The sequence below is a fragment of the Gigantopelta aegis genome, chromosome 8, assembly GCF_016097555.1.
Source record: "Gigantopelta aegis isolate Gae_Host chromosome 8, Gae_host_genome, whole genome shotgun sequence".
Classification (NCBI taxonomy): domain Eukaryota; kingdom Metazoa; phylum Mollusca; class Gastropoda; order Neomphalida; family Peltospiridae; genus Gigantopelta; species Gigantopelta aegis.
The window spans coordinates 14,873,068-14,896,747 of NC_054706.1; the positions used below are offsets into that span (position 1 = coordinate 14,873,068).

The 23,680-nt window shown below is 34.9% G+C and overlaps 1 protein-coding gene across 1 annotated transcript in view; it reads right to left on the bottom strand.

Annotated features, from left to right (window-relative positions):
- The window catches only part of LOC121378227, a 198,508-nt gene that overhangs the window by 27,685 nt on the left and 147,143 nt on the right, over positions 1–23,680 (bottom strand). The window lies entirely within an intron of this gene.

The following is a 23,680-nucleotide window of genomic DNA, read 5'->3' on the forward strand; positions in this document are numbered from 1 at the left end:
TTCCCCTGTATGAAAAAAGAAAAAAAAAAAAAAAAAAAAAAAAAGGACTTATTATTTATTACTGGTTGGGAATTTTGAAATAAATCAAAGAAAGTTAACTATGTTCAAAAGTTCATCTAAATCTGAATCTGTTCCCTCTTGAAATTGTACTACTGTTTCATCCATTTTTCTTGAAGCAGAAGTCAACACAAACATTAAAAGGGAGCTAACTCTGTTTCAAGGGTGGGTGAGGTGGGAAGGTGAAAATAGTTCCGGCTTTCTTACAGTGAAGATAAGAAATTTTAGACTGAAATTTTCATTGAGTGACTAATAACACTTTTATTTCACTGATATTTTAAGATATTTCACTAAATGTTATATAATCAGGTATATTATATTAATTCCAGTAAGGTATATCATGATATTAATGCAGTAAGCTATATTATATAATGATATTAATTTCAGTAAGGTATATATAGAGGATTCTTCATGAGTGTTTTTTAATATGTAAAATATCAACAGAGCTTATGTTCATCGGTATTTGTCGAGGCTCTGCCAAATACCAATTAACTAGACGAGGTTGATATGTTTCATATTAAAAAACATGAGTAGCGAATTCTATTTATCCTATAACCCTTCTAAAATAACATTTTAATAAAAAAATTTTAGTAAATTACAGTACTAAAGTCACTGCCATCGGTAATATGGCATCATCACGATTAGCACAAATTAGCTTGATGCTGTGCATTTTAACTAAAGCTTTGAAAACTTTACGCTCAGGTACACAGGTCTTGTTGGCTTGTAAGGAAATGACCCATCCAAGGCAACACATTACCTAGGGACCTTGCAAATTTGCATACCATTACTAACCGGGTTAATACACTAAAATTATCACATGGATTTATGACATGGATATCATGGGTAAGTTATAGGATAAATTATAATATTAATCCAGTAATTTAAGCTGTATTATATTAATTCAGTAAGGTATATTATACACAGATGAGAATGCCCCATCCCAAAACATCCTGAAAATTAGTGGCTTATAATCTCCCAAATTTTAGAAAATTATCTAAAGGACATAATGTTTAGCCAGTTATAAATAATAATGCAAGGCAGTCAAGACTCCCTAGGGGTTACAGAGCATGCTCCTCCGGACATTTTTGAAAATATAATGGCCTGAAAGACAATTTCCTGGCATCTCAGTAAAAAAAAAAAAATCTTTTGTACAATTATCAGTTTAGATTATTTTAAGGTTTTTTTGGTTAATTTTTTGGGGGGGGTTTTGAGTGGTAGACGCTGGTTAAAAAACACCAGCGAAAAGTGGCACACCATGGTGGCCAGATTATATATTTAAATTGTGCATGGTTTGGGTTTTATGCAAGTGTTGTTTTTTACTTTGGTGATTAAAAAGTTGTCATAATATGTCCATGTTAAAGAATATACACATATGTATGTGGAATACATTGTCCAACATATCAAATAACTTTGCAATTTAAGACAGATTGCATTTTGCACCATATATCGAATTATGTTATATGTAGTCTTATTAATCATTTGTTAGAAATGTAAACAGGGAAAAAAATGTTTTCTACCATTCTTTTTTGTTTATTTTATGTCAAGTCTTTGGCTGCAGGCTACGGCTAAATGTTACATTAAAAAGAAAAAATTGTTAGTTAATTTTCGGAAGTATTTTTCGTCCTTGACTTTATATTATTCAATATTATTTATAAATGATGCAGACGTAACAAAGGCTGCCTTATTGGAATTTGCTAACACATTCGCAGCTGTCACCAAGTATGTTTGGCTGGCAGATATTAGTCGGTTACGTGAGGGCGTATTGACCGGCATATGCTGCTTTTGTTCAAACAAATAAGCACATTTACACTGCTCAAAAATCTCGCAAAATCGAAATGGACCAATGGTGATGAAGATAACATACATGGATAACATAACCGCCACCATGTTGGAAATGCCGAAATGGTGGTTGGTATAAAACCCGGACTACTGGGTAAGTATAAAATCCGGATTGCTAGGTTCGTATAAAACCCGGACTCCTGGGGTGAAACATAGCAAATTTAAACAAAACCCGGAACAAAATTGGGCAGCTTAAAACTCTGGAATTCCGGAAGATTCTTATCTATGATTATAATTATATTAATCTAGTAAGGTATATGTTATAATATTATTAATCGCGTGATTCACCACGTAAGTTTCAGAGATCATTACACAATTTTGAAACATTAAACAGTAGTTGCTAATCAATTTTCAGTTGACCAGAAATATGGCTAATCAACACTTTGAAAACAAAATGATCCCTGAGTAAGGTATATTATAATGATATTAATACACTGTACTGAACATATAGGAATGTAAATATTTCATCAATAAACATCAATGACAAATATTAACAATATTTTTAACAAATAGAAAAGGCACAAATTAACATAGGTGAACATTCTGAGTATAACTTTTCATCTAAATCATGCTGGATATGTATGTCATTATCTCAGGAATAAAAATGGGATGGATACCTTTTGAGTCCACGCATTTGCTAGCTCCTTTTGATATTGTTGTCTGCCCCTCAGGACATACCAAGCATTTATCTGATTTTTCCTTCAATCGATATTCTCCAATCTTACATTTTACACAGCTGCCATTATCGACAAGACCATTATATTCCTCTCCAGATGGACAATCCACTGAAAAACATACCACATTTCTACTATAATTATGACTTCAGTACCAACATACATGTAGATCTTCAAATACAACCTAGAACAATTTGACACCACCACATATATATACATACACAGTAAACTCTCCATCTCAAACTCTGTTTTCTTAAATATCATGCTATCTCAAAGCAAGAAGTGGGTCTGAACCGTTTCTCTATATAAACATGTAAGAGTTTTTATGTTTATCTCAAACTTTGACATAAATATACACACGTTATGTCAAATGACTTATGTGGTCCCATGTGACATGTTTACTATATACATGTATTTTGTATATTTTTGTCCAAGTTGAAAATGTATTTTCCACAAATTAAAATAATTATTTAATAAAATTATTTCGATAAATGCAGTAAACCAAGCAAAGGGCCATCATAACGAAATATACATATATACATTATTTCTTAGGATACAGGAACTTCAAATATAGCATGAAAATTAAAGTGGCCATTTTCAAGGTAAATTTAACACCTACTATGATTAGTAAAATGACCATTACTCCAAAAATACTTAAAATACAGATCCCAAATTTCAGATTTATTCATATGGATGACTGAGAAGTATTTTATACAAATTTCAAGTGAATCTGAGACCGAAGTGCATGGGCAACCCTATATATTTGTTGATTAAGATGGTATCCGATATATATTTTGTAATATGGAACAAGGATCATTCTAAATGTGCCATACAATTTTTATTTTAAATATTTAAAAAATGTTGAAGGTCCTGAAAAGAAAGTTAAACTGAGCATCAGCATGTTCTCAACTGAAAGCACATTATATTTGTCTGATTATAAGCTGATTATTTATGGTATGTTGGAAAGATTACAAACACCCCCCCCCCCCCCAAAAAAAAAAAACACCCAAAAAAACAACAACCCACAAGATCTACGGTTACTGCGAGTGATCAAGGAATTAATTTTAAATGTTGACCACAAAGGAAAAGATAACAGCATTTTTCTTTGAATTTACAACAGACCTGCAGCAAGAAGGTGCATCTTCCATTAGGTCTGTGGACTAAAGGTATATTAACAGTCTTCCAAGAGATCAGTAAAAGCTGCTCTTGGTGGTTGTAGGTTTTGGATTTGTATCTCTATACAAACTCCAAAACAGAGCAACTGTACACTCATGAAGTGTTTAAGATTTAAGAAATTTACTAAAAACCAACAAAATGATTGTAAACAACAAGAATTTGGCAGAATTAAATGCTTCGTCTACCAAAAAAGTTATTTGATGTCACTGACAGTTGCATTTCTAGATATTCATCGCTATGCATGTTTATATAAAAAATAAAAATAATAAAATTTTCATTAAAACAAAAATGCAAGTAAAATTTTAATTTGTTTGTTTGTTTTGTTTTTTTAATTGTAATGAACATCCATAGGTATGACCAATAAACCAAGTTTCATTGATCTAGGACTTATGGCTTGTGAGAAATGAAGATGAAACTTGAACATTGCACCAAATGCAACAGTTAACGCTGTGTGTGCTGCCACAAGAGTAATATGTCTATCTCACCTTTTTACTTCACAAAGCCAAAAGAAAAACAATCTTGATCATCTGTTGACTGGCAGTGTTTTATTGGGTAGGAAAATATATTGCTGTAACTCATGAAATTAATGCGAGCAAGGTATAAAATAAATATGAAAAATACGGCCGATGTATCTGTGAAATAATTACTTGCTGTAATATTAAAAATGCATCACACTAATTTTCAGTTGTAATTGCCATCACAACTGTGATATTGCTATGAGGAAGAAAATGTTTTATTAAACGACACACTCAACACATTTTATTTACGGTTATATGGCATCGGACATATGGTTAAGAACCACACAGATATTAAGATGGGAAACCTGCTGTTGCCACTTCATGGGCTATTCTTTTCAATTAGCAGCAAGGGATCTTTTATATGCACCATCCCACAGGCAGGATAGTACATACCACAGCCTTTGTTACCAATTGTGGAGCACTGGCTGGAACGAGAAATAGCCCAATGGGTCCACCGACGGGGATCGATCCCAGACCAACCGCACATCAAGCGAATGCTTTACCGCTAGGCTACATCCCGCCCCTATTGCAATAATAACACTATTCCTTGTATACACATTTTGGGTTATTTATTGCCTACCAGAATACATCCAGTTATACTAATCAGTCTGAGTTTTATTATTTCTTCTAATATCCTTTTTACAATTACAAATCTATTTGGTACATTTCCAATGAAATTCAGTATATTTTAACCAGTAACATAAATATTTTAAAATAAAATTACTGAAAACAAAACAAAAAACACAATCAAATACGGTGGTTTGACGATATATAGGTGACAATATTCGTATCCTTTATGACATTTTACTGCATGCTGAAGCTGCAAATATCGCAGGGATGCTCTTTCTGATTGACTTTGAAAAGGCATTTGATTCTTTTGAATGGTCTTTCATTGAAAAAACTCTTGATCTTTTTGGTTTTGGTGAATCTTTTAAACATTGGATTTTTACATTTTATAAAAATATAAGCTCTTGTGTTGTAGTTGATGGGAAACGATCAGAATTTTTTTATATTCAGAGAGGTTGCAGGATCCTCTCTCGCCATATATTTTTTTACTTTGTGCTTCAGTGCTTGCAGGCCTCATTCGTAAAAACAAACAAATAAGGGGTCTAAAATAAGAGATAAAGAGTACCTTCTTTGTCAATATGCAGATGACACCGAATTTTTATTAGATTGAAGTAAGAAGTCATTTGAAGAAACTGTAAACACTCTTGATTTATTTGCTAATATTTCTGGTCTCAAAATAAATTACAGCAAGTCACAAGTTGTATGGATAGGAGCTAAAAAGAATTGTTCGTGTCGATACATGTCTCACTTAAAGTTAGAATAGAATCCAAAAATATTTAAAATTTTGGGCATAATTTTTAGTACAGATATCTCAAATATAGTTGACTTAAATTTTAGAGGAAAAAGTTTTTAAATTAAAAAAAATCATGAACAGTTGGATGAAATGGATTATCACCCCACTTGGAACTTTGGAAACAAAACTCAGATGGTTCCAATATAGAATATTAAATAGAATATTAACAACCAATACCTTTTTGTATAGAATAAACTTAAGAAATGATGATAAATGTACTTTTTGTTCTGGGCAAAAAGAAACCTTATCACACTTATTTTGGGAGTGTAGACTGGTTTCCAAATTTTGGTCTGATTTCATCCATTGGATTAAGGCAAGTTGTACCCATGTGAATAATACGAGTCTCTCTCAAGAACTTTTAATTCTTGGCATAAAAAAACATACAACAGCTAGATGCTGCATTTGACTTTTTATTACTCTTTGCTAAATTTCAGATTTACAAATGCAAAGTGCAAAAATCAAACCTCAATTTTAAGCATTTCCAAAGGGAAGTTCAATATACATATAACATTGAACATTCAATCTACCAGGGAAGAAATAATCTGCATCTGTTTAATAAAAAGTGGGTATTATATATCAACCGCTTTTTGATAAAATGTTCAATTAATTTATTTATTATTTTTCTTGTCTTTGTGGCTTTGCCCCCAACAGTTCATACTTGTTTTTTAGACTCTTCTTATATACATAGTAATTGAACAGGTTGTTTTTTGATGGTATTATTATTTTGTGACTGGGAGGCTGAGTATGTATGTATGTATGAATGATGTATGTGTTGGTGCGTGGGTGTGTATCATCAATTAAATTAGGTGTGAATGAATGCTTTAAAAAAATGTTTTCACCATTCTATAATATTCTGTTTTGTGGATATAACTACCTGGGTCCTGTTGACCACCTGCCCTCTGTTTCCACCTTGGATGGAGGGTAGGCTTTTTTGTAACAGGGAATGGTGAATAAAAAAAAAAAACTGAAAAAAAAAAATAAAAAAAAAAATAAAATATGGTGGTTTGGCACTTTGGGACTGGCAAACAGTTACATATTGTTGCAGGAAAAATCCTGTATGTACATCCTGTATTTACTCCTGAGACTCAAAACATTAGACCTATCGTGTTTATTTTTAAATGACACTGGGAATGCCCCAAAAAACAATGAATTGGATGTTTTGTGTAAAAACTGCCAGTCATGAAACTAAAGTACTTACAGACACATCTCTGAATGGACTTGGCAACTAAAGTACTTACAGACACATCTCTGAATGGACTTGGCTCCTGTGATCAGCGTTACTTTGCTATCTGGACACGGTTTACATGACGACTGAGACGTTTCATTCTGGTAGGTATTACGTTCACATTCACTACATCCTTTTCCACCATTTTCCCTATAGAATCCAGCTTGGCAGTCGTCTATAAAAACAGACACAAACATCTATAAAAACAGACACAAACATCTATCAAAACATACATACTAAGGGCGACAACAGGACTTTCCCATACCATTGATTTGGCTTTGTACACAATAAATATAACATATCCAATGGCAGTGGTTGAATTAAAAACATTTTTAAGGCATGGTAGTAGTTGTCTTCGGTTTAATAACAAAATTAGGGCAAAAAGGCAGCAATTCCTTCAAAAGCAGGGCACCATATGACAACTTACTTTTTAACAAAGGTCTGACAAAAATGATTTTCCATTGGATGAAAATTGCTGAAGGGTTGTACCAGTCAAACTCCCCAAAAAACCAATGTTTATTTAACACACAATACAATCAGCAGTAACTGCAGAAGAGAACTTTATTTACACTCAGATCACCATATGGTGTACATAGAGGTGACTTACAAACATTTTGTGCAGCTGCAGTAAAACAAAAATAGTACAATAAACTAAAGAACAATAGAACATAGCATCTTGTGTAGTGTAGTGTAGTGTAGTGTAGTGTAAGTATTAATAATTGTGACTCTTGATCTAAAACAAAGACAAAGGAAAGCCTCTACTGTAAAGCGAACAACAATTATCTCTTCTTGTTTTAGCATTTATTCAAGATTGTTCAGTGCGGAATGTAGGTAAGTGGTAGAGCACTTGCCTAATGTGCAAGCTAGGGGTAAAACAATCAACTGCTCTTAGTGGACGCTGTCTGTGGGAAAGGTGTATATACAAGATCTCTAGCTAGGGCTAATACAATCAACTGCTCTTAGTGGACACTGTCTGTGGGAAAAGTGTATATACAAGATCTCTAGCTAGAGGTAAAACAATCAACTGCTCTTAGTGGACACTGTCTGTGGAAAAGTGTATATACAAGATCTCTAGCTAGAGGTAAAACAATCAACTGCTCTTAGTGGACACTGTCTGTGGAAAAGTGTATATACAAGATCTCTAGCTGATACTGGGTAGGATCGAGTAGCCTTTCAGGAAGAAGCATATTTATTCTCACTGTAGACCAGGAGTCAAAATAACTATATAATTGAATTATAATGGTAAAGCTATAATGGCTCACATGTCATATGCCGAAAAGTGAAAACAAATCAATCCACATAACTGCTAGACAGGTTTTTAAAAAGTATGTAGGGACCATTAATCTAACCATTGATAATTACACTATTTTCCTAGTAGCTTAAAACAGGCTTTCCAAAGATGGTTATAAATACTCACCCAGACTGCACAGGTCTTTAGATGTTGCTCCTGTTGATGCCGTTGTTTTTCTATCAGTACAATCATCACACTCTTGTTGAGTTCCCGTTTTGTTGTTGTATTTTCCCAATTCACATGGCTCACATGCTCTCTTTATTGTGTCCAAATACTTACCAGCTGGACATATAGCTGGACAAGGAAAAAGAAGAAACCAGTTGTCAGAAACAATGATAAATGGAGGTTTAACAACAGCAGAAAGTAAAACTGGCTACTAGGTGTCAGATAAACTTGTATGAATGAATGAAAGTCCATATCATATACATGTGTCAGACTCCCAATAGCCATCTTCCTCGGTCTCTTAAGACAAGTGGTTGTGTACTGCAGGTAAAATTATACAAAGATGTGAAAGATGTAAATGTGCCTGTTTAAGACAATGGTTACTTGACACAGGTTCGATTGTAATAATACATGTAATAGCAAAACTCCTGCAATAACACAATAACCAGTCATAAACTAGCCTGAAGTCATTAGCTTTATCACCAGGTGTTTGAAAGGTGATCAAATACTTAAGGAGGTCTCTTCTGATTTACAACATCACATATAATCCTTACACACAAAACGCTACCTGGAAGTACTTAATACAAGAACATATTTTTTAATAATCAGTTAAATATAAATATTTGTAAATATCATTAATTTTTTAAAAATATTTTAATATATTGTTATTTTATTATTAACATGTAATCGCTAACAAGTTGTTGCCTCCCTTTAACAAAATAATATTATGCTCATTTCAAAATTGTTTTAAAATATATTTTTTTGTGACCAAAACAGTTTATGAAACTGTCCGGCTAATTTTCTACATATTTTTGCCGTCAGTACTCAAGTGAGAACAAGGGCTGGAAAAGCCTCACTCAACACTCTTCGTATCAGCAAATGGATGTCTAGTGATTCTTGGCAATTACACATGTACAGAACATAATAATGCAATTTCAGAAAACAAAAATGCGAAAATGGTTACATACAAAGTGATATTTTGTTACATTGCTTGCATGGTTCACAAGTTGGTTCAACTTAAAGTGACACATCCCACTAATACATGTCCCACCACTGCTGTTCATGACATCATACACTATAGCTGGATATTTGACAATGTATGTTGTCCATTCCTTATATTAATATCACTGGGCCATATTGTTGTCATGTGTAACCCACGTGGTTTTCTTACATGAGTTCTATTTAAAGCGACAGACTCTAGTTTTTAAACACTACAGCATATTGTTGTCATGCGTAACCCACGTGGTTTTCTTACATGAGTTCTATTTAAAGCGACAGACTCTAGTTTTTAAACACTACAGCATATTGTTGTCATGTGTAACCCACGTGGTTTTCTTACACGAGTTCTATTTAATGTGACAGACTCTAGTTTTTAAACACTACAGCATATTGTTGTCATGTGTAACCCACGTGGTTTTCTTACACGAGTTCTATTTAAAGCGACAGACTCTAGTTTTTAAACACTACAGCATATTGTTGTCATGTGTAACCCACGTGGTTTTCTTACACGAGTTCTATTTAAAGGGACAGACTCTAGTTTTTAAACACTACAGCATATTGTTGTCATGTGTAACCCACGTGGTTTTCTTACACGAGTTCTATTTAATGTGACAGACTCTAGTTTTTAAACACTACAGCATATTGTTGTCATGCGTAACCCACGTGGTTTTCTTACACGAGTTCTATTTAATGTGACAGACTCTAGTTTTTAAACACTACAGCATATTGTTGTCATGCGTAACCCACGTGGTTTTCTTACACGAGTTCTATTTAATGTGACAGACTCTAGTTTTTAAACACTACAGCATATTGTTGTCATGCGTAACCCACGTGGTTTTCTTACACGAGTTCTATTTAAAGCGACAGACTCTAGTTTTTAAACACTACAGCATATTGTTGTCATGCGTAACCCACGTGGTTTTCTTACACGAGTTCTATTTAATGCGACAGACTCTAGTTTTTAAACACTACAGCATATTGTTGTCATGCGTAACCCACGTGGTTTTCTTACACGAGTTCTATTTAATGCGACAGACTCTAGTTTTTAAACACTACAGCATATTGTTGTCATGCGTAACCCACGTGGTTTTCTTACACGAGTTCTATTTAATGCGACAGACTCTAGTTTTTAAACACTACAGCATATTGTTGTCATGCGTAACCCACGTGGTTTTCTTACATGAGTTCTATTTAAAGCGACAGACTCTAGTTTTTAAACACTACAGCATATTGTTGTCATGCGTAACCCACGTGGTTTTCTTACATGAGTTCTATTTAAAGCGACAGACTCTAGTTTTTAAACACTACAGCATATTGTTGTCATGCGTAACCCACGTGGTTTTCTTACACGAGTTCTATTTAATGTGACAGACTCTAGTTTTTAAACACTACAGCATATTGTTGTCATGTGTAACCCACGTGGTTTTCTTACATGAGTTCTATTTAAAGCGACAGACTCTAGTTTTTAAACACTACAGCATATTGTTGTCATGCGTAACCCACGTGGTTTTCTTACACGAGTTCTATTTAAAGCGACAGACTCTAGTTTTTAAACACTACAGCATATTGTTGTCATGCGTAACCCACGTGGTTTTCTTACATGAGTTCTATTTAAAGCGACAGACTCTAGTTTTTAAACACTACAGCATATTGTTGTCATGCGTAACCCACGTGGTTTTCTTACACGAGTTCTATTTAAAGCGACAGACTCTAGTTTTTAAACACTACAGCATATTGTTGTCATGCGTAACCCACGTGGTTTTCTTACATGAGTTCTATTTAAAGCGACAGACTCTAGTTTTTAAACACTACAGCATATTGTTGTCATGTGTAACCCACGTGGTTTTCTTACACGAGTTCTATTTAAAGCGACAGACTCTAGTTTTTAAACACTACAGCATATTGTTGTCATGCGTAACCCACGTGGTTTTCTTACATGAGTTCTATTTAAAGCGACAGACTCTAGTTTTTAAACACTACAGCATATTTTTCACTATCGGAGCTGTTTATGATCACTGAAATCAAACATTACTTATATTTTATTGTTTAGTTTATCCATTTCCGTACAACCGAAGTGTTTCCAGTCATCTGATGTTTCTAACACCACAAATGCTTTTTTCATATTTTAAAAAACGCACGTGTGTCTGAGAAGTAATGGTGATGGAGTCGCGTTTTAGTTTATTTTTAAGAGTATTTCAACCTCACACTCTTGTTTCACTCTGTTGTATCCACGTTTGTTACAGGTTTGTAAATTAACAAAACTTAGTGTCCATTTTTACGGGTTGAAACTAAGATCTAGGTGAACTATATGCCTTGGCGTTTAAAAAATAGCATATATCCCTTTAACATATGCATGAATGAGAGAAACTTATTTCAGTGGTGACTGAAACATGATATGACATGGAAGCTGGTTTGATGTTGTATAAATATTAAACTGAAAGCCTTACGCATGCACGATTCACTTGAAAGTGATCCTGTTTGTAAAGTAGTAACATTAGCAGCATCACCACACGAGATACAACTTGTCTTTCCATTGTCAGGTTGGTACTTCCCTATCTCACATTTAATGCAGCCATTACGATTTGTAGATGGTCGATAACTTCCTTTATCACATACTCCTAAAAGTTAAAAAAAAATTCAAATGAATTCATATGACAAAGCAATGATATATTTTCTACTGCAAAAATTAAACAGACTCAAAGTAATAAATGTGTGTATAACATGAGAAGGAACACATCACTGATTTACTGACAGAATTATAGTAATTTTACAAAATGCTTGTGGAAATTTTCACATCCAAAACTAGGCACTCCCAAACAAAAATGCATGCTTGCGGCTAGGTTGTTGCAAGGTAGTTACAAGGTTGTTACAAGGTAGTACAAGCAATGCAAGCTATTTGCAAGCTAACATTTAGCTCGCGTAAGGTAGTCAGTATTTCTGCAAGCTTGCCGCATGCATGTTTTCATTTGTGAAAGCATGCGCAAGCTTGCTGCATGCATATCTTCAACTGTGCAAGCTTCCCGCAAGCATGTTTTCATTTTGCAAGCTTGAGCAAGCTTGCTGCATGCATATCTTCAACTGTGCAAGCTTCCCGCAAGCATGTTTTCATTTTTGTAAGCTAGCTTGCTGCATGTATATCTTCAACTGTGAAAGCATATGTCTACACTTGTGGAGAAAAAGCTAAGTCCAAATCATTTTCATGGTTATTTTTTTTTAATTCATAACTTCTCATATGATTTATCAAATTCAGTGGGAACAGTGGCTAAACAACCAAACATACATGTTACAGATTTAGATAGTATTTACAATAATAATTAAAACAAAATTAATATTAATACATACGAATGATAATACAATATGGTTAAAACAGAATCATCTTGTAATAATTGGATTTTCAATTGGCCCCATAAATAATAACATATGCATGGCCATGAGAGGATGACATGGGCCATGTTTGGTTGAAATTAGCCTGGTGGAATTTGAGAAGATGTTGAAAATGTCTGAGCCAATCAGAGGCCAGGGTGGCCATCTTGGATTTTGAATCAGCCACAAAAATAACAACACTTAGTAAGTCATGAGAGAATCATTTGGACTAAGTTTGATTGAAACCTGCCTGGTGGACCTTGAAAAGAAGCAAAAAAATGTCTCTGTCAATCAGAGGTCAGGGCAGCTATCTTGATTTTAAATCTGCCCGAAAAATAACAAACTTGGTCAGGGCCATGAGAGAATCATTAGGAATACATATGGTTTAAATTTGCATGGTGGAACTTGAGTAAAAGTTAAAAATGTCTCAGTTATTCAGAGGCCAGGGCGGCCATCTTGGAATTTTTATTGGCCTGAAAAATAACAACACTTGGTCAGGTCTATAAGAGGATCATTTGGACCAAGTTTGGTTGAATCCTGTTTGGTGGAACAGGACAAAAAAGAAAACAAGAAGAAACAAACAAATGACTTTACACCAGTGTGGATCTCCAGAGAGTGGAGGAATATAACCTAAAACAAGAAGAAGAAGAAGAATATAGGACCAGGAGCTTTTTAGCATATTAGTTTAGTCAAGAATATCCCACATAAATGGAACATGTCTATCAGACAGGTAAACTAATTTTGTAGCCTAAGTATCTGACAACATTTTTTTGTTTTAACTGTTCATGTTTTTCACTTTAAAACCATTGGTTTTTTTTAAAAGAATTATACAAGATGCAAGATGGCTGCCACTGATGCAAGCTTGTAGGTAGATCGTCGCAAGCTTGCAGGAAGCTTGTTGCAAGCTTGCAGGAAGCTTGTTGCAAGCTTGCAGGAAGTTTGTCGCAAGCGTGCGGGTAGCTCGTCACAAGCTTGCGGTAAGCTCGTCACAAGCTTGCGGCAAGGTTGCAACAAGCTTCCCGCAAGCTTGCCGCAAGGTTGCAACAAGCTTCCCGCAAGCTCGTCGCAAGCTTGCAGCAAGGTTGTAAAAAGGTTCCAAATACTAGCTTAAACTGAATAAGCTTGCAGGAAGCTCGTCGCAAGCATGCAACAAGCTTGCGGCAAGGTTGCAAGAAGCTCGTTGCAAGGTTGCAAGAAGCTCGTCGCAAGGTTGCAAGAAGCTCGTCGCAAGGTTGTAAAAAGGTTCCAAATACTAGCTCGAAACGCGGTAGTTACTACCTTGCCGCAAGGTTGTTACCAGCTATTTATTAAGCTTGCAATTTTTGTTTGGGCTGTTTAATGGATCTGTTTTTCCTTTGAATGTCATTCGCGTTATTGTACATCATCTGAATAATTGAAAATCTTTTATACACCAACCATACCTATAAAATACTGTAAACCGTATTAATATTGCGACGTGTTTTTTTTGCGAATGTATACCTTAGCGCATGTTCGCGACATGTAAATTTCGCGAATGACCGTTGACAGCTAAAAAAAAAAAAAGTGGATAAAGACAGCTCACTGTAATTGTTATAAAGTTACTGTCTGTAAATCAATATTCTGTTATCCTACATCAAGCAATTGTGCCTGGTACAGAGTCTATAGAGGGGATTAGGCCCTACCCACCTCACCTGTATTAGAATCACAACTCACAGCTTCAGCTGTTAACTGTTAACACCCTTTGGTAGATAAAACAATAAACGATTAGTCACCATTGATTGAAGTTACATAAAACAATTAACGATTAGTCGCCATCAAGGAGAGCTCGTGTATAGGCTGTGCCTGTTGAGTGAATCTTTTTGTGAATTTTATTCTTAATAAAATATTTCAAAACAAAACAAATTAGTCGCAGTGTATGTTAGCTTGTTCAATAAACATGTTATTCTTGCATGATTTTGAGTTTCATTTCTGAAACAAGAGTACTGATATACATGAAATAAATACAAAATGTTTATCAAATGCGCTTGGAAATTTGTTGTTGCAACATGTATCGCTATCTGCAGAAAAAGAACGGTGATCCTAAAACTGAAGGCCACATTTTTGTTTCTGATCAGTGTTAGTTACCAGTTATTAACTTATTTGTGTTACCTTTTGTAAAATGAATATTCTAATACAACTTTCAATAAATTGAATTATGACTGTATTTTGTTTGTGTTTTCCTTGATGGTTTACTAGAAAATCGAGACATCACTTTAAGCACACTTCAAACTGGAAAATAGTGTGTGCATATTAATTTCACGACATAAGGTTGAACGTGAACGATGCAAAATTTATACGCACACATTTTTTTCATGATTTACAGTAACTTTTATAGTAGTTCAAAGGGTGAGTGCTCTGCTACTGAGCTACATTCCACCCATTGACCAATGAGTGATTATTTCAAAAATAAGATTATTTTACAACATTTGAGTCAGTGTTTCAAACTTTCAAGTGTCATGCTCACATCAGCCATACACATTTAACACGTTCATTTATTCTGAAAACCCTCAGAGGATCCTTCAGTATGGGTCAGCACTGTCAATGTATAGTAATAGTCTGCCATATTTTGGTAGAGTATGATCATTTTAAGACAATGAGGAAAGATATATTTGCCGATAAAATGTGATCACTTCCAACCTGAACTAATTAAAAACACATTAATTTATTCAAAATTTAAAAGAATAAAATCTTTAACCTTTGTTTTATTATTAATGAACTTTTAGACTTATGTTTATTTTTATATACAGTTAAATGCCTCAAAACCAGGCTAGGAATTTTCGAAGCGATCTCAGCATTATGATTTCGAAAATATGATCAAAGACCCTCAGAAAACCTAATTCCCTCAAAACTAGACATTTTTCACAGTCCCCTTTCAGTTGGTACAGAACAAAACTTCTCTAAATGAGATGACTGTTAAAATGAGACTTTTGTGTGGGGTTTCACTGTATACCCAATGTATATTTTGATGTTTTTGATGTTAAACATTCATTCATTCATTCAGTGTCTTATTGTTCTTGAGCTCATGTAACCTGTTTTCAATACATGAAATGAAGAGTGAAAGACAAGAAACAAAAATCAAATTAGTTACTCAGACATTGCTCCACCGATGTTGATCCAGTGTTAGCGGTGGTGTAAGGATGTTCAGAAGAACAGTTGATACATGCCGCTTGTCCTTCACTGGGTTGGTAGAAGCCAAGACCACAAATTGAACACTTGTTGTCCTGATTGCGGTAGTGTCCCTTCTCACACACTTCTGTAGAAGAAAACAATATATATTACACATTAATAATAGGAAAAGAGGGGAGATTTCATTTAGTTCCCTCACCCTTTAAGTAAACAATGTGGGGTTAATCTGCTAGTTTCAGATATAACATGAAGCATCTTTGACTAGGCTAGTTAACTAAGTTAAGATGCACTTTGAAGTTTGACTTGTGGGTGCTATTTGGTATACTGCAACCTATAAGACTGATGAAATGGACCGTCATAACCGGACAGACAGAGGACGGAGTCAAGAAAGACAACTGTCTAGGAGAAGCAAACTCCAAAATCAAAACTGGGCTCGAGATACTCAGAATCCTAGTAAGGAAACTCTAGAAAGAAAACTCCAAACTCAAACCAAGTCCACTGATGTGAGAACACAGAAGCTATGCATCAGCATTAGCGTGGAAACTGAAAGGAAATGTCTGTACATGCACCAAGCTCTATGATCATGTCATAATCAAACCTGCATGATTATATCACTGGAAATGTTGCTGTCTGTTTTTCATACCTTAGTGAAGTATTTAAAGGTTAACTTTATAATAAAATTTATAACTATGAGCTGTACAGTGTATATCTATTTTACCATATTCTTTGTATTCACAATAATGAGAAAAAAAGTGTTATTCCTACTATTGCTTTCAAGTAAGCATTACAAATCGTCTTACAAAATACCTATGCTAAATGTTCTATATTTTATTCCCGATAAAGGATGGATGACATCGTTATTTATTTTGTTATTTATTACAAGATGTCATTCGTTATAATTTTTAGTAAGTCAATAAATAGCTGTTGTTAGAGAAAATCATTACGAATTACACCACTACTCTAGGGTCGTTTATTCTTTTAGCTAAAAAACAATTTTAATGCAGCATTTTCAATAATTGTTACAAAACTGAAATAGCCTTTATAGCAATCTTTGGAAACAGGGGTGGGGAAAAGCCCTTTTCTCCCGGTCTGGGACCGATTCTCGATCTCTGAGACCGAAAGTATTTTTTAAAAACGTGTGTTTGCCGGTCCCACTTTTGTCATTCTTGTCGGTCCGAAGCACCTGTCCATTCCCAAACAAAAATTGCAAGCTTAATAAATAGCTGGTAACAACCTTGCGGCAAGGTAGTAACTACCGCGTTTCGAGCTAGTATTTGGAACCTTTTTACAACCTTGCCGCAAGCTTGCGACGAGCTTCTTGCAACCTTGCGACGAGCTTCCTGCAAGCTTATTCAGTTTAAGCTAGTATTTGGAACCTTTTTGCAACCTTGTCGCAAGCTTGCGACGAGCTTCCCGCAAGCGTATTCAGTTTAAGCTAGTATTTGGAACCTTTTTACAACCTTGCTGCAAGCTTGCGACGAGCTTCCCGCACGCTTGCGACAAGCTTCCCGCAACCTTGCAACAAGCTTCCTGCAAGCTTGCGACGATCTACCTACAAGCTTGCATCAGTGGCAGCCATCTTGCATCTTGTATAATTCTTTAAAAAACACAACAATGGTTTTAAAGTGAAAAACATGAACAGTTAAAACAAAAAAATAGGTGCTACATGTTGTCAGATACTTAGGCTACAAAATTAGCTTACCTGTCTGACAGACATGTTCCATTTATGTGGGATAGTCTTGACTAAACTAATATGCTAAAAAGCTCCTGGTCCTATATTCTTCTTCTTCTTCTTCTTTTAGGTTATATTCCTCCACTATCTGGAGATCCACACTGTGGTGTAGTGATTTGTTTGTTTTTTCTTGTTTTCTTTTTTCTACTGTTCCACCAAGCAGGATTCAACCAAACTTGGTCCAAATGATCCTCTTATAGACCTGACCAAGTGTTGTTATTTTTCAGGCCAATAAAATTCCAAGATGGCCGCCCTGGCCTCTGAATAACTGAGACATTTTTAACTTTTACTCAAGTTCCACCATGCAAATTTAAACCATATGTATTCCTAATGATCCTCTCATGGCCCTGACCAAGTTTGTTATTTTTTCGGGCAGATTTAAAATCAAGATCGCTTCCCTGGCCTCTGATTGAAAGAGACATTTTTTTGCTTCTTTTCAAGATCCACCAGGCAGGTTTCAATCAAACTTAGTCCAAATGATTCTCTCATGACTTACTAAGTGTTGTTATTTTTGTGGCTGATTCAAAATCCAAGATGGCCACCCTGGCCTCTGATTGGCTCAGACATTTTCAACATCTTCTCAAATTCCACCAGGCTAATTTCAACCAAACATGGCCCATGTCATCCTCTCATGGCCATGCATATGTTATTATTTATGGGGCCAATTGAAAATCCAATTATTACAAGATGATTCTGTTTTAACCATATTGTATTATCATTCGTATGTATTAATATTAATTTTGTTTTAATTATTATTGTAAATACTATCTAAATATGTAACATGTATGTTTGGTTGTTTAGCCACTGTTCCCACTGAATTTGATCAATCATATGAGAAGTTATGAATTAAAAAAATAATAACCATGAAATGATTTGGACTTATACATGCAGCAAGCTTACAAAAATGAAAACATGCTTGCGGGAAGCTTGCACAGTTGAAGATATGCATGCAGCAAGCTTGCAAAATGAAAACATGCTTGCGGGAAGCTTGCACAGTTGAAGATATGCTTGCAGCAAGCTAGCAAAAATGAAAACATGCTTGCGGGAAGCTTGCACAGTTGAAGATATGCATGCAGCAAGCTTGCACATGCTTTCACAAATGAAAACATGCATGCGGCAAGCTTGCAGAAATACTGACTACCTTATGCGAGCTAAATGTTAGCTTGCAAATAGCTTGCATTGCTTGTACTACCTTGTAACAACCTTGTAACTACCTTGCAATAACCTAGCCGCAAGCATGCATTTTTGTTTGGGTTTCTATTATTGGCACAAATTCTTATCTGTCAAGTGGACTGGCCTGCCCAGACATCGGTATCTCATGCATAATTTAAAATAATAAATAAATAGTGGTCAATATGGCTTGTGTTTCAGACATCTGTGATTTTAAAGTCTGCCTAAGTATATATCATCAGTCACTGAAGTCGGACTTACAGTAGTGTCAATCCACAGCCACTAGGATAGACATTAATTTTGTCAAAGTTGCTTAGCCGGTCAAGAGATTAAACGGACGTTAACAATAACACCATTGTTGGTGAGAGAGCCATCACGGTATTACACTCCAATTAAAACAAAGGACCCAGAGTTTGCAACTGGTTACAATCAACACCTGTCAACACCTATGTACGGAGCTTTGTCGGGTCGAGTGTCCCTGTTGGAAGCAAGAGACTTTTGTGCAATACAAACTGCTTGAAATAGCATAAAATATACAGAAATAATCTATAAATGTATTTATTGTTGACTGTTCAATGTAGTCTATCCAATAATTATAAAGGATTTTAAAATTAACAAAAGGTTTCCAATTTTTTGTTAACAAGTGGGAGTAAGCAGAACAGCTACATGTACTGGTTATCTCAAGAGCCAGTAGAGGTCAAATTTCGTCCAATCAGTGATGACGTTATTAATCTCTTTGTCTAAACATGTGTTGGCTCAGGCTGTCAAACGCTTCAACGGTGCGATCTTTTATTAATTTTCAGGACACAGTACTGAATACTCTTACTTTTTATACATATATGGGATTTAAATTCATAACTTTTATTCCTTTTTTTATATTATTTATTCCATTATGTAAAATATATACAATTTGTGGGTTGTGTTTTTTTTCACTTGAATCACGAACGTGATAAAAAAAAAATCCTTTTTTTATTCCTTTCTCCCCCCCCCCACCCCGTTAATGACGACATCAAGCGGGACCGATTGACAATTTTATTTTTCCTCACCCCTGTTTGGAAATGACATCACAGAAATTGAGTTCAGTCTGAACAGGTGATGTGCACCACTCAAGCAGACAAGCTGGGATTAGAGACATAATAATATTAGCAAAGGCTGGTGATAATGGTGAAATTACAGAGAATCATGTTCCAGCAGCCAAATTAATTCACAAATCTGTTGAAGAGCAAACATATTTTCAATTAATGAGATAGCTGAAGTGTCATGGGTTGAAATGTATGATAAAAACCCCTCAATACACCTATATCAAATTCAATCTGCACATGCATGCAGAGATTAACATCCCTTATCAAATCAAACTGCATCATGGGATTTTTAACACTTTTGTGGGCAAGTAGGGCAGCTGTCATATGTTCATAGGCAGCCCTCTACATTGTGACTGATTTATATCACAGTCACATACAATGTACTTCATTTGCAATCTGTGGTATATTTAAACAAAAGATTTGTTTTAAATATTTTTATTTACTGATTTATTATTATTTTCCTTCTGTATTTATCTCTGGTCTTTCTGAAATAAAGATTATTTTGCTTCTGTTTTCTTTACAGTTATATTTATTCCAGCCCATTCCATACTCCTTTTACTTTTCTTGATTGTGTGAGGAATAGATTTGCTTCCAACATTCAAACTACAGGCACGTGAGAGGGGCTGGAACAAAAAAGCTTACTGTTCATCTTCTTTCTTCCCAAATCAAACAAAAGCTTTCAAATAGCATATCTTGGATTGGACAAAACTGGCCAATCACAGTGAAGCTGATGAAATCCAGCCACGGGAATGTACTACACATGAATACTACTAGCGATCACGCGATACTACTTTCGATCTAACTCTTATACATGGCGCGGAAGTCTCCATCAGCCAAAAGGCGCATCATTTGGGTTTTAGACAAAATGGAAAGCACATCCCTGAAACTAGGTACATATAATAATAAATGTATTGTGCATAATAAATCCTCATGAGTTAATATTAATGGAACCATCCAGTTTGTTAATCATGTTTTCAGATAATCTAATCTCTTTTTTAAATTTTCCAAGGCTGCACATTCTTGCATCGAATATGAATATCTGTACATGCAATACATTCTGGCCTTTCTAATATGTTTTGTAGTAGCTCATATCATGTAGTACATATTTTATTTTATTCCGAATGCCAAACCAAAATTAAAAAACTAGGTGAAAAAAAATCTTTACATAAATCCAGAATGTATTTATCGATAGGCCTATAAACAGATTATTATATGAGCTTGTGTGTCATACTGATTTTATGAAACAAGTGTCAGGATTCTTAACATCAGTACAATTCACATGTCAGTATAATAATTTCTTTATTATCCATTTGATCCATAATATTATTTTTATGAATAACAAGTTAGGACCATGTCAAAACATTTCAAACGTAACTAAAAGGAGACGTCATTTTGGGAAGCATTTATACTGAGCTAAGACTGGGGAAGCCTTATTAAGTTATGATGTCGCTTCCCAAAATTACATTATTCGTTGTGCACATGAAATCATTATGACTAACGTGTGTCATACTGGTTATATTTCCCTAAATATCTTGAACTATGTTAATACATGTTACGATAAGATACAAGCTATATCCACACACATAAGTACATCATTATTTCCGGTATATGCATAACATTTTATCTGGAGTGAATATAGTAAAAACTAATTTAAAACAACAAAAAAAGTCATCCTACCTGATCTATTTTGTTGTGGGGTTATACATACCTGGAAGTGCTCCTTTCTCTCTTTAGGCCTAACAGGGATGAAAATGATTTTGGACAATAATCCTAAAAACATTGCAGGGTCTTGAAAAGTATTAGGGTTACTATAAGCTTTACACCACAGAACATGAAAAGGAAGATCAGGCTTTCCAGAAGATTTTCTACTGAGCTTTGTGGTGAAGAACTTGTGAACTTACTCAGGCACTGATCTTCATGGGTTGATCCTTGATTCTCGGTCGTATAGTTGTCGTTCGGACACGACTCACAGGAATCCATCCCACGCACTGGCTGATACTTGCCCTTTGGACACAGCTGACATTGGTTGCTCTGAGTTCGGTAAGACCCAGCGTCACACACAACTACAAAGGAAAGCAGTATATAAGCAACAGATGTTAGATCTAGCAATGGCAGAGGAAATTATTTAAATTATGTCACATCACCACAATTGTGTGTATTTTGACGTGTGCATGTATGCATTTGTGTACCTTTATGTGCACAAATGTCTTCCCACATGCATATGTGCTAGTTGTGTTTATATGAGCATATACATGTATGCATGTATCATAAGTACTTGTCAATCCCTGCAGTTACCAGCTTTTTCAGGACCTTCATTGTATTGATGAACATTACAGTGAACATATTAGATCAAAAACTTTACAAGATCTTGAAAAGTAGGCAGTTCCTGTGAGCTCTTCATCGAATACCAAGGACAGAGACAGTTTTCAGATGGTGCTGAAATCAGACATTCCAGCTTAATCTGCAGGGTTTTCATCTCAGTATAATTCTGTTTAAGTTACATCAATGTTAAAGGATCTACAAAAGTTAATGTATACACACCAACTGAACAATCTGACTTGGCAGTCGAAGCTTTACTGCTGGTTGTGAGGGACTCGTCACATTTAGTACAGTTGTCAGTGCCATTGACGGACTTGTAGAAGCCGAAATCACATGGGATGCAGGAATCTGATGAGCCATAGAAGCCAGGTACACAGTGCACTGAAATCAGGAGCAATGAAGATTGACAAGAATGTTGGAAGAATAAAGATTATAATACCAGATAGCCACTGAAATCAGGAGCAATGAAGATTGACAAGAATGTTGGAAGAATAAAGATTATAATACCAGATAGACACTAAATCAGGAGCAATGAAGATTGACAAGAATGTTGGAAGAATAAAGATTATAATACCAGATAGACACTAAATCAGGAGCAATGAAGATTGACAAGAATGTTAGAAGAATAAAGATTATAATACCAGATAGACACTAAATCAGGAGCAGTGAAGATTGACAAGAACGTTGGAAGAATAAAGATTATAATACCAGATAGACACTAAATCAGGAGCAGTGAAGATTGACAAGAAGGTTGGAAGAATAAAGATTATAATACCAGATAGACACTAAATCTGGAGCAATGAAGATTGACAAGAATGTTGGAAGAATAAAGATTATAATACCAGATAGACACTAAATCTGGAGCAATGAAGATTGACAAGAATGTTGGAAGAATAAAGATTATAATACCAGATAGGCACTAAATCAGAAGCAATGAAGATTGACAAGAAGGTTGGAAGAATAAAGATTATAATACCAGATAGGCACTAAATCAGGAGCAATGAAGATTGACAAGAATGTTGGAAGAATAAAGATTATAATACCAGATAGGCACTAAATCAAGAGCAATGAAGATTGACAAGAATGTTGGAAGAATAAAGATTATAATACCAGATAGGCACTAAATCAAGAGCAATGAAGATTGACAAGAATGTTGGAAGAATAAAGATTATAATACCAGATAGGCACTAAATCAGGAGCAATGAAGATTGACAAGAATGTTGGAAGAATAAAGATTATAATACCAGATAGGCACTAAATCAGGAGCAATGAAGATTGACAAGAATGTTGGAAGAATAAAGATTATAATACCAGATAGGCACTAAATCAGGAGCAATGAAGATTGACAAGAATGTTGGAAGAATAAAGATTATAATACCAGATAGGCACTAAATCAGAAGCAATGAAGATTGACAAGAAGGTTGGAAGAATAAAGATTATAATACCAGATAGACACTAAATCAGGAGCAATGAAGATTGACAAGAAGGTTGGAAGAATAAAGATTATAATACCAGATAGACACTAAATCAGAAGCAATGAAGATTGACAAGAAGGTTGGAAGAATAAAG